Raw genomic sequence first — 12,195 nt, 5'->3', positions numbered from 1 at the left:
AAGAATTATGTATTCCATCCTAAGCTCTTTAGGGAGAACTCAAGCCAGAAGTCAGATACAGCAATAAAATGTAATTAACTGTTTGCCATTCAAATTCCGTTCCCAAAGAAGATCATGTTGCATGGCAGGGAATGAAATCAAATAAGATTACAGTGTCTTTTGGCATTTATTTTACTTGGCTGTACGTTTCAACAACATGTTCACATATGTTTCGGAGGTTATACTGATGATGAGAAGTTGTGTGTGTTTTAACAGGACTAGGTCTTTTTTCTGCGGAGGAAGATATGGGTATAGAAATGAATCCTGGTGTTGTGCTACACAAACATGTTCACAGAAACTGGTGGATGTGTGTGACAATCTATCCATGGGTTTGAAGCGTGTCCTTACATAGAAGTGCTTTGCATACAGGAAAACCGCAACAATGAACTTAAGCTGACAAAAACTCTGACCTCTGTGTTGGTTTGCCAACCTCCTGGAATTGCAACTGATCTTCAGGCGACAGAGACCTGTTCCCCTGGAGAAAATGGCTGCTCTGGAGGTGGAGTCCATGGCATTCTACCCCACTGAGGATCCTCCCCTCCCCAAACATCACCCTCCAAAAGAGAAGCGCTCTGTGTGTATTCAGGCACAACTTTCTTTTATTTGCTTACCTAGGGAGACTTAGGCCTAGCCTTGGAAACTGGTTCCGGAGGACACTGAGTAAAATTTCTCCCACAAAAAGTACTGAATTCCTGTCCCGCAGAGGGACACAGATACTTTGTAGCCAAAATTCTCCTCAAGACCGAAGTGCTGTTCTTAACAGAGAAATTTATTTATATCCTGCCTCGCTGTATAAATACCTGTGAGGCAGCCTACAGCAACAAACAGACCTAAATCACAAGAAACCAGTGGGGGGAAAAATCAAGAATAGAAACAGCCATAAAATGGGTTAAAATTTCAAATAAAAACCATTTTTAAACATTGATAATGGTAATTATACAGGTGTGTAAGTGGATACATTATTGTGAGGTGGGTGTCTGATCAAAGTGAAAGGGTCTGGCCAAAGGGGACTGGAGCCAAAACCAGTTTCTTAATAACTGTGGTTGTTACCTCATTGACTGATATTGTTAGGTGATGGTTTCCCGGGGGCTCCCTTCAGGAAGCAGTATTATGTAGTGGTTAAAGCACTGGGTAGAGTTGCTTGCTGCCTGGAGAAAAATTGCCCTGTCCCTTTAATGGGATGTTGTATACCTGACAGGGCTGCCAGGTCACCCACTGTGGTGGGAAACCTCTCATTGGGGTTTGAAGCAGTAAGAAAAATAAAATTTTAAAATAGCCAAGAACACATGCACTGTGATGTCACTTCCAGGAAAATAACGTCTCCTGATAATAGGCCTGCCAAGCCACGCGTGGGTATTGCCTTATGTAAGTGGTGTCGGCCCCCCCATTGTACAGTTGGGCAGCCTTTGGCCTGTGGACGCTGCCACTGCGTGGGAAATGGTGCACTTTGCAGGCGATCTCTGGCTTGAACCCCTGGTATCACCCTCCCCATGGGTCCCGGCAGCGAGGACATAGCAGAGCTTACCGGTTGCTGTCCTTGATAAAATATCTCCAATACCTGGCATTTTATGGCACACATGGCCCGGCCTGACAAAGTGACAGTTATGTCAGATCCAGCCCTCGTAACAAATGAGTTCGACACCTCTGGGTTAGAATGCCAAGACTATGATTGGGGATCTGGATTCGAAATTCCCCACTTAGCCACCAAAAATTACTGGATGCCTTCAGGTCAGTCACAATTTCCCAGTCTAGTCTACCTCACAAGGCTGTCGTGAAGGTAACAATGGGGGAGGGAGTGTGCATCTTACTTTAGTATTATGTCATTTGCAGCAGAAATCTGCTTGGATACATTATTAAGGGCTGTGGTCTATACTGCTGTGTATAGCTTACAATAAGATTATAGCTTATTGTAAGTAGGATGGTATTTATGTAATTTCTGTACCGCTTGGTGTGTCATGTGAATACCCATGTTATGCTTCAGTTCTTTCTGGTGGTTCCAGGCGTCTAAAATCCTAATGCATTGGTTACTGAATGCCCCATTTTGTTGACTGTACTACTGACTCACTATCTGTAATCCGCCTTAAGTCCCTGTGAGAAAGTCAGACTATAAATAATGTAAATCAAATAAAATAACTAAAATAAAAATAAAAGGATCCTCACAAACTGCTATTCCTCCCCCCCCCCAATCTGTTTTTATTTCATTTCAGTGCCATTGGTAATTCACCCACAAATAAAGAATTGGGATTTCAAAAGCTCTCCATCTCAAAATCAACTTCCCAAATCACAACCCAAGAAGGTTAAAGATGAATTCATTTGTTTAAAAAAGGAAAGAAAAAAGAAGAAGGAAACGTTAGAAAGTGCTCAAACTGTGGCTTAGAATTGTGATCAGTACACAAAAACAACACACACACAATTTGTCATTTTGCCTGGTCTGAATATCACAACAAATGCAGTTTGTTACAAACCAGTCTTCAGCCACATGCTGGGGAGAAGGGAACATGTGAACTTGACAACCATTCTCAGACACATTCTCTCTTGGACTACAATATCAGTCTTGTTACCCTCACAACGACCTGGTGTGGTAGGCCAGTATTATCCTCCCCATCTGTTTCTTTTCAGCACGCAATCTCCAGGTGCTGTGAATGTGTGATTTGCAGAGCAGCAGCCAAAACTGATTTTGGAACACAGAGCTGCTTGATTCCCGATGCCTTAAGCAGCATCTGCCCTTCTGAAAACAAACAAACAAACCCTGGAAAGACAAATAAAGGAATCTGGAACTAACTTCAGCCTCGTCTAGAGCCGGCATGAATTTGCTCTCACATTCTAATCTTTCTGAATTCCAAATATTTGTCATCTGCCTTTCAGATCTTAAATTATCTATTCCAATGCTGACAGGATTTGCTAGCCACTGTGGCATAGTAAAACAAAAACAAAACAGATTGGGGCAGGGCACCTTTTATAAATTTTATAGGGTAGTAGTTTTAATGTATGTGACAATTCTAAGCAGTTTATTTAAATGTAGTACTGTGTTGTTTATTGGGAATATTATACAGTTTTAATCTCACGGTTCTTTAGTTTTATAACCCAGTTTTATTCCATTATTTGTTGTACATATGGCCTTTTAAAAAAATATTGTTTTCTCATTCTATAAGCTGCCTCGAATCACACTGAACATAAGAACAAAAGAAGAGCCCTGCTGGATCCTAACCCTATCTAGTCCAGCATTGTGTCTCACACAGGGGCCAACCAGGTCCTCTGGAGGGCCAAAAATAGGGCATAGAGGCCGAGGCCTTCCCCTGATGTTGCCTCCTGGCTCTGGGATTCAGAGGTTGACTGCCTCTGGACCTGGGGTTCCCTTCAGTCACCATGGCTAGAAGCCACTGATAGATTTATCCTCCATAAATCTTTCTAATCCCCTTTTAAAAGCTGTTTATTCCTGTGACCATCACTACATTCTCTGGCAGCGAATTCCACATTTGAATCACTTTCTGAGTAAAATAGTATTTCCTTTTGTCCCTCCTGAACCTACCGCCCCACAGCTTCATTGGATGCCCTTGAGTTCTAGTATTTTGGGAGAGGGAGAAAAATTTCTCTTTGTCAACTCTCTCCACCCCATGCATTATTTCATAAACCTCTATCTCTATCACCGAGAAAGGAGAATTATAAATAATATAGGTAAACCAAGGAATAAATGAATATTATTCAATAGTTGACGTACACTGGTGTCTCCCATTGATGGAAGTTGATTTTAGCATACAGTTGAGTTCATTAGCGACCCTCCATAGTCCAGTTTAGCCTGGGCTCATCAGAGCTAGGTAGCTAAGCAGGATTGGCCACAGTCAGTACTTGGATGGGGGACACCACAGAAGGCCAGGGTCACTATGCAGAAGAAGCAGGGCTATTTTTGGGCAGGAACGCACAGGAACGGAGTTCCAGCTGGCTCCTGAGTTGGCCACGCCCCGCAGGAATTCATTAGCATAATAGGCCACACCTAACAGCAGAAACTCATTAGGATTGGCTACATTAGGGGTGTGTGATCTAACATGCAAAGAAGTTCTTGCTACAAAAAAAGCCCAGGGTTTTGACAACAAACAAAGTAAACAGACTAAGAAGCAAAAGGTGAGTGTGGTAACATGGGGGTGTGGCCTATTATGCTAATGTGCTGTGATGTCAGCGTGTGGCTTAATATGCTAATGAGTTTCTGCTGTTGTGTGTGGCCTATTATGCTAATGAGTTCCTGCTGGGCTTTTTCTACAAAAAAAACCCTGAGAAGAAGGCAATGGCAAACCACCTCTGCTCGTCTCTTGCCCGGAACACCCCATGGATGGGGTTGCCACGAGTCAACGACATGTCTTTTCTGATTTCATTGCATTTGATAGCTACCGTGCAACGATGCCAAGCAATGGAAAGCATTCCATAGCTGGTGCGCACTGGTAGGCGGTGCCAACAGCTTCTTCAATTTCACATTTGATGCCACCCAAAAACCTCTGAGAAATGCCAAGGCATCCACATGCACTTTTTGCAGAGTTCGTTCCACTGACCCAAACAGAATATTATTTTGTTCAGTTACGCATGCATATGAGCAAACTCACACACTTTCAGTTCTGGGGTAAGATTTCACATTCAATTTACGTGATCTCATCGGAAAAGCGGTAAACACGAGACACCTCAGCAATTTCGGCTCTCAGTATGAACGGTTCAGGGCATGGTCTCACATCTGATGTGTGGCACGGAACGCCACACAAAAGAGGGTCGTGAAGAAACAGACAGGAAAGAGCCTCAGTGCACATAATAATGCAGCCGAAACCTTTCCACGCCTTTCTGAGAGCTGGCCCGCATGGAGGCTTTTGGCACGCATGGGAAGCCATTTGCATGTGCTGGCAGGAGAGCAAACCCCTCCGAGCGGGAACGCTGCACCTGTGTAAACCATGAAGGATACCAGAGACTTCAAATTATGAAATTTGTGATGTATGAGGAGATATTTCCCCCCCTGCCTTTGATCCAGGGCCCCGAGGTCCCATTCTTTGATGCCCGACACCCTGGCTCTCTCCCCGCACCCTCCTCTTGCTTTCTCAATGTCGGAAGAAACAGAGGAAGGCACCCACTCTAACCTTACTGACAGACAGTATGTGCAACACTGCAGAGCCTTGAGGCAGAGGAATTCTCTAGGAGAACTTTTGTGGCTTGACCTGACTCCCTGACCCAGGTTCCTGTCAAAACCACAACCCAACATCCCAAAACGTGCCTCGCCCTTTACCTGTCTCGGCATTATCGGAAGGAATTATTCTTCTCACCACTACTCAAATTAGAGCTGCCAACAGCCTGGAGAAATAAAACGTCTTATACTTTGAATCGAGGCTTAATGTGGGGAAATGGGGAGCTGAAGCTTTTCAGGCCATGGAGGTCAATAACATCACCAGGTAAACCAGCGTGGTGTAGCGGTAAAAGTGTCAGACTAGGATCTGGGAAATCCGGGTTCGAATCCACACTCGTGCCATGGAGGCTCACTGGGTGACCTTGGGTCAGCTGTACTCTCTCAGCCTAACCTACCTCACGGGGTTGTTGTGAGGATAAAACGGAGGAGAGGAGAAGGGTGTAAGGTGCTCTGGGTCCCCATTAGAGTGAAAGGCAGGATATAAATACCGTAAATAAAATAAATAAGTAAATAGACAGGGCTCTGTTAAAAGGGCAGGACATTTTTTCCCCTCCAGGCTGTTGGTAACGATAGTTATGTCCCTACTTTTCTCCTCAAGGGAAGATCCTCACAACAACAACAACCCTGTGAGGTAGATTAGACTGATAGAAGCTGACTGCCCCGCAGAATGGGGATCAGGACCTGGGTTTCTCAGATCCTAGTCTGATATTCTAAACTACTACATCACCAGTTTGGTGTAGTGGTTTAGGAGCACAGGCTCTAATATGGGAGAACCGGGTTTGATTCCCCACTCCTCCACATGCAGCTGCTGGTGTGACCTTGGGTTAGTCACAAGTTCCCTCAGAGCTATTCTCTCAAGGGCAGTTCTGGAGAGAGCTCTCTCAACCCCACCTACCTCACAGGGTGTCTGTTGTGGGGAGGGGAAGGGAAAGGAGTTTGTAAGCCGCTCGGAGACTCCTTCAGGTAGTGAAGGGCAAGGTATAAATCCAATCTCCTCCTCCTCCTCCTTCTGTCTTTACAACAACCCTGCAAGGTTGGCTGGTGTTTCACCCCCAGGATGGGCTAAGAAGAGAGAAGAGATTGGATTTATACCCTGTCCTTCACTACCCAAAGGAGTCTCAGAGCGGCTTACAAACTCCTTTCCCTTCCCCTCCCCACAACAGACAGCCTGTGAGATAGGTGGGGCTGAGAGAGCTCTGACAGAAACTGCTCTTTTTCAAGAACAGCTGTGCCAGAACTACGGCTTGCCCAAGGTCATCCAGCCAGGTGCAAGTGGAGGAGTGGGGAATCATACCCGGTTCTCCCAGATTAGAGTCCGCGCACTTAACCACTACACCAAACTGGCTCTAAGGGATTGTGGTTTACCTACCAGCGGAATCCGAAGCACATATGCTCAGAGCTGAGTCCCAATGAGTTTGATGGGATTTACTCCCTCGTAAGTATGCTTTGGATTTCTGACTACGCCTACCAATGCAGATAAGATCCAACCAAGGGATTTCACTGTCCGCAGCTGAATCCTTTAAATCTCTCCAAAAACCAGCCTGTCTTGCAAGGCCCCAATTTAACTCATCTCCTTTGAGCTGCATGTCAACAAGGGTTCTCTCCAGAGCCATTCCTGGCGGATCAGGCCCTTTGACTCACTGATCGGGGGATGGAATCATTTGCCTAACATGTTGTTCTTTTTGTTTTTGGTTAGCAGCAAACCAAGATGTCTTTCCAGCTGTCATTCATTTGCAAAGTGTCAGTGCTTGAAAAAGTTCTTGGAAGTCTGTGTAATACGTCCTAGGGTGATAGGAAAACAAATGTGAAATCAGTTTCAGAACTGGGAATCTTAAGTTTCCAACTCCCTCTTCTCCTCCTGCTACGAAACATCTGTTCAGCTCAGCGATGTCAAGCAACAAGGCTGGTTTGCCATACGCATTCTGTGAGCAGGAAAACCAAGTTTCTTACTCCACTACAGAGAGCTCTTCTGACAGTGGCTATAGGAGCAGAGAGCCAGGATGTTCTGGGTTTAAGTACCATAAATTCGCCACTTGACCTTAGCAAACCTCTCTCTTTTTTTCCTCAGCGTCTGCACCCACTCCCTCTGCATTTTAATCCTGCCCTTCCACCAGAGAGCTCAGCGCTGCACACGTGATTCTCCTCTCGTCCATTTTATCCTGACAATGACCCTGTGAGGTAGGCTAGGCACAAAGAGAATGACTGGTCCAAGATGACCCAGGTAGCATCATGGCTGTGGGGAGACTTGTACCTGGATCTCTGTATTCCCAGCTCAACATTTCCACCACTTCTAATCTGGAGAACTGGGTGTGATTCCCCATTCCTCCACATGCAGCCAGCTGGGTGACATTGGGTCAGTCACAGCTCTCACAGAGCTGTTCTCTCATCAGTTCTGGAAAGAGCCCCACCTACCTCACAGGGTGTCTGTTGTGGGGAGGGGGATGGAAGGTGATCATAAACCATTCAAAGACTCCTTCAGGTACCGAAGGACCGGGTATAAAAAACCAACTCTTCTCTCCCATAACCCTGTCTCATGCACACAACAGCTTATGCAGTGACTATTCTAGGAGATTTGTAAACAGCAGCTTTCTTCACAACAGCCTTGCAAAGGAGGAGGAGATTGGATTTATACCCCACCCTTTACTCAGAGCAGCTTACAAACTCCTTTCCCTTCCCCTCCCCACAACAGACACCCTGTGATGTAAAGTGGGGCTCAGAGAGCTCTGAGAGAAACTGCTCTTTCAAGAACAGCTCTGACAGAACTATGGCGTGCCCAAGGTCATCCAGCAGCTGTGTGTGGAGGAGTGGGGAACCAAACCCGGTTCTCCCAGGTTAGAGTCCATGCACTTAACCACTACACCAAACTGGCTCTCACAGAGTCCACGGAAGTGATTGTTCTTCACCAAAGGTAATCATACGAGCCACTACTGATGGCTTCAAAATAAGATATCATTGATGCAATTCATGGAATGTTGAAAGAGTTCATTGCTGTTTCCACACTATAGATACAACATACAAATATTTCTTACCTAACTGCCCGAATCTACATCAAAGGGGGTTAACTAGGTCCCTGTGGTTGTAACGGCTTGTACCAATATTTTTTTATGGGGTGACTTCTCTAGGCATGACTGAGCCCACAAACTAACAACATTCCAAAAGTCAACAAAGAAACTTTGTCTTTTGAAACGTCACCTACTTGTGCTCTGAACAGGAGAAAAAGAATATTATTTGGAAGATGGTTAGGGGAAAATATATATCTTTTTTTGGAGCGTATTACTAAAGCCCGATACCATATTTCAACAAGGATTTCAACCTGCAAAAACTTTAAGTACCGGGACCGCTACATCCTCCCCTTCTCTGCGTCTCCATGCGGCACAGAAATCAGCCTGCCTACACAGTCCTGTGTCTTGATCATAAGAAGATGGAATATGTTTAACCCACATATTGCTGTCATAGGAATGTGCTGGAAGAAATGCATTCTCAATGGCTTACCGCACGATACTCTAATGTGACATAAGTAGTACCAGCACTCAAGCTCCACAGCTGGGACTCATCAGGACAGAAAAAGGGCAGCACGCATGACACGACGGAGACCTTGAGTCCCCCCCTGCAGCAGATAGCGGTAGGGAATCACTCCCTGCACCAAAGGATCCAAGCTAATGTTCAACACGCATATATACTTTGCATTACCCGATCTCCCCCGTAATGTGGCAGGGAGGCATTTCGGAAGTGTGGCTTTGCCAAGTACACCCCTGGGGTACACAACAGGACAGGAACGTCTAGAGAACCCCTCCTCGGCCTGTTTGCAAAGCACAGCTGCTACCTCAGAGTCCACCTGGGTTTTGCTATTCAAGGCATTCCAGAGACAGGCCTGGAGAATCTCAGTCACTGGATATTGGCAGGATTCAAATCCAGTAGCACCGTAAAGACCAACAAGATTTCCAGGCACAAGCTTTAGAGAGCCAAAGCTCCCTTTGGCTGACCTCCTGCCCCTTTAGCATTTCTCCCCTGCTCTAATCAAGCTGATTGCGTTTTGCATTGTACGTTTGCACTCAGACTCCCTTCTTTGCAACATCCCTCCCACCTAGAAGAAGAAGAGAGTGGATTTATACCCTGCCCTTCACTGCCCAAAGGTGTCCCAGAGCGGCTTACAAACTTCTTTCCCTTCCCCTCCCCACAACAGACACCCTGTGAGATAGGTGGGGCTGAGAGAGCTCTGACAGAAATGGCTCTTTTTCAAGGACAGCTCTTATCAGAACTAGGGCTTGCCCAAGGTCATCCAGCAGGTGCAAGTGGAGGAGTGGGGAATCAAACCCGGTCCTCCCAGATTAGAGTCTGTGCACTTAACCACTACGCCAAACTGGGTTGCCAGGTCCGACTCAGGAAATATCTGGGGACTTTGGGGGTGGAGCCAGGAGCAAGGATGTGACATCACTTTTGTAATGTCATTAGGGTTGTCAGGTGAGGCCAATAAGCTGGAAGGGAGTTCTGGCTGTCACATTTAAGCATTCCTTTTAAAAGCATTCCTTTGAAATGCTTTCCCTCCTTTGGGAATAATGGAGGAGGGGGCAGCTTCCTATGGGGCTGATAGAATTGGACCCCTGGTCCAATCTTTTTGAAACTTGGTGTCCCCCCCCCCAGGAGGGGCTCCACCAGCTATGCTGAAAATTTGGTGCCTCTACCATAAAAAACAGCCCCCCAGAGCCCCACGAGTTGACTCTCCATTATAACCTATGGGGACCAGTCTCCGTAGAGTATAATGGAGTGCGCCATCCCCCGGTTTCTGACAGCCCTGAAGTGGGGGAGGGACTCCAAACCAGGGGTTCCCCTGCTCCCAACTGGGGATCTGCAACCCTACTCCCACCTTCTGACTTGGGAAATAAGGGCTCAGGGATCTCTGTTCCTACCTGTATTTGACGAAGGGAGCTTTGACTCCCAAAGCTTATGCCCTGGAAATCTTGTTGGCCTTTGAGGTGCCAGTGGAGTCAAATCTAGCTCCTCTAATGCACACCAACGCGGCTACCACCTGAAACAATCAACATTTGTGATCTCCAATGGTTTTGCACCCAAAACAGCCACCATCACAGGAGGTCCTGAAAAGCCACATGAGCTACATGTGCGGTGCCAATTGGCTGCCCACACTCCCAAGCATCACATTCCGGAAGCAATGAGATGCTGCCTTTGGCCCGATGCACCCATGCGCTTTTCACTCCTCGCTTGTGGCTTCACAGCACTGCTGCAACTCAAGCATCTACCAGCAACTAAGGAGGAATGCTGAAATACACTGAGGAAAGGGGTAAGTGAAGACCATTTACGAGGGATGGTAAGGATTTTGCTACTCTGTGCTCTTCGTGGAGAGAGACCAAGCATCGCAGTAACTGTTATCTCCTTTGGAGACAGCTGTTGAAGAAATCGCTGCGGAGGGACCGGGGTAGAATTTTTAAAAAACAAACAATACCCCTGAAGAACAACACACAACTCTTTAGTGTCTGGTGCCCCATGGGATGTGTGTGTGTGTGTGTGTGTGTGTGTGTGTGTGTGTGAAGCAGTCCAGCTTTGCTCCGTCCACCAGCAGCCCCAGGCCCAGTCACACTTGTAAGAGATGCCAGATGCAATTTCCATCTGGGGGCTCCCAAGCAAAGAAGTGACTGGACTCCTGAAAGAGCTGTCCCTCGCTTGGTCCTGGGGTTGCCCCCCCACCGTTCTGTGCCTTCAACAATGATGCGATCATCAAACATGTCACAGGTCTAGTTTCTCTCACTATAAATGCAGCAGCAAGTACATAAGCAAGAAGGTACCAGGCATATAGTTAGCCCTGCACCCTGTTTCCAACAGGGGTTAGTCACAGGCCTCTGGGATGCCTAGAAGCAGGGCTCTCCTCCACTGCATGGCCTAATACTCAAAGGTATACTACCTCTAAGTATGGAGGTTCACCTGGCTACCATGGGTAAAAAGCTTTGATTTGTCTGTTTCTTTTAAAAAAGAGTCTAGACTTTTGACATAATACATCACAATCAAATTAACAAGGTCCGCATGCCGGATTTCCACTTGATCACGCACAGAATCTTTGTCAAGGGGAAAAGGGGGGGGGAGAGGATTTATTTGTTTCCTCCATTCCCTGATTCCATTTTTCTGTTACTAAGTTGGCATTGGCAATGCCCTTGAATGCCCACAGGCTTAGATCTATAGTCCTGAGACAGGACAGAACTGGCAAAAGATTTGTTTTGTAACCTCGCCCTGCTCTTGTGTCTTTAAGAGCAGCCTGACATGCAGAAAATTAAGCCGTTCAAGCTCTTCCTGGCATGAAAACAGAGCAATTGCCGGGAGGGGAGGGGGCAGTTCAGTAGGTGTCTTTTAAAGCAAGCCACCCTACTTTCCCTTGCTCCCAGAACTGTTTTGTAATGCACTTTATCACACTAAGGATTCATATGATGCTTTCTGCAAGTCAGGGCTGCTGTTTGAGGCACAGAAACAGGGCTAGTTGGGAAAACCAACCAGCCAGCGAACAATAAAGGAAAAAAATTAAAAAGGATTCTGGTGGCATCTTGAAGACAGTCACATTTATTCCAGCGACAGTCAGCACTCACTTCATCAGATGCATTGGAGTGCACGTCCACTAGACAGATGCACTTACACTCCAATGCATCTCATGAAGTCAGCTACAGGATGACTAGTAGATGGCCGCTTAAAAGGATCGTCGCGGCTGCAGAGATGTTTAAAGTAAGCAAACTGGGTTAGGAAATAGGGTTCTGGGTGAGGAAATAGCTGGAGATTGGGGGGGGGGGTTTGAGAAGCGGGGGAGGGCCAGGTTTTAGGGAGGGGAGGGACCTCAACAGGGAACAATGCCATGGAGTCCAGCCTCCAAAGCAGCCTTTTTCTCCAGGGGAACTGATCTTTGTCGTCTGAAGATCAGCTGTAATACTGGGAAATCTCCAAGTGCCACCAGGAGGTCAGCAACTTTAAGGTGAGCGCTGACTCATGGAACCTTAGAAAAGAGCGAG

At 46.5% G+C, this 12,195-nt stretch overlaps 1 protein-coding gene across 1 annotated transcript in view; it reads right to left on the bottom strand.

Annotated features, from left to right (window-relative positions):
* The window catches only part of MAML2 (mastermind like transcriptional coactivator 2), a 255,072-nt gene that overhangs the window by 241,671 nt on the left and 1,206 nt on the right, over positions 1-12,195 (bottom strand). The window lies entirely within an intron of this gene.

The sequence above is a fragment of the Gekko japonicus genome, unplaced genomic scaffold, assembly GCF_001447785.1.
Source record: "Gekko japonicus isolate JY-2015 unplaced genomic scaffold, Gekko_japonicus_V1.1 scaffold1687, whole genome shotgun sequence".
Lineage (NCBI taxonomy): Eukaryota > Metazoa > Chordata > Lepidosauria > Squamata > Gekkonidae > Gekko > Gekko japonicus.
Note: the sequence above shows the minus strand (reverse complement) of the source record. Positions and strands in the feature narration are given on the sequence as shown.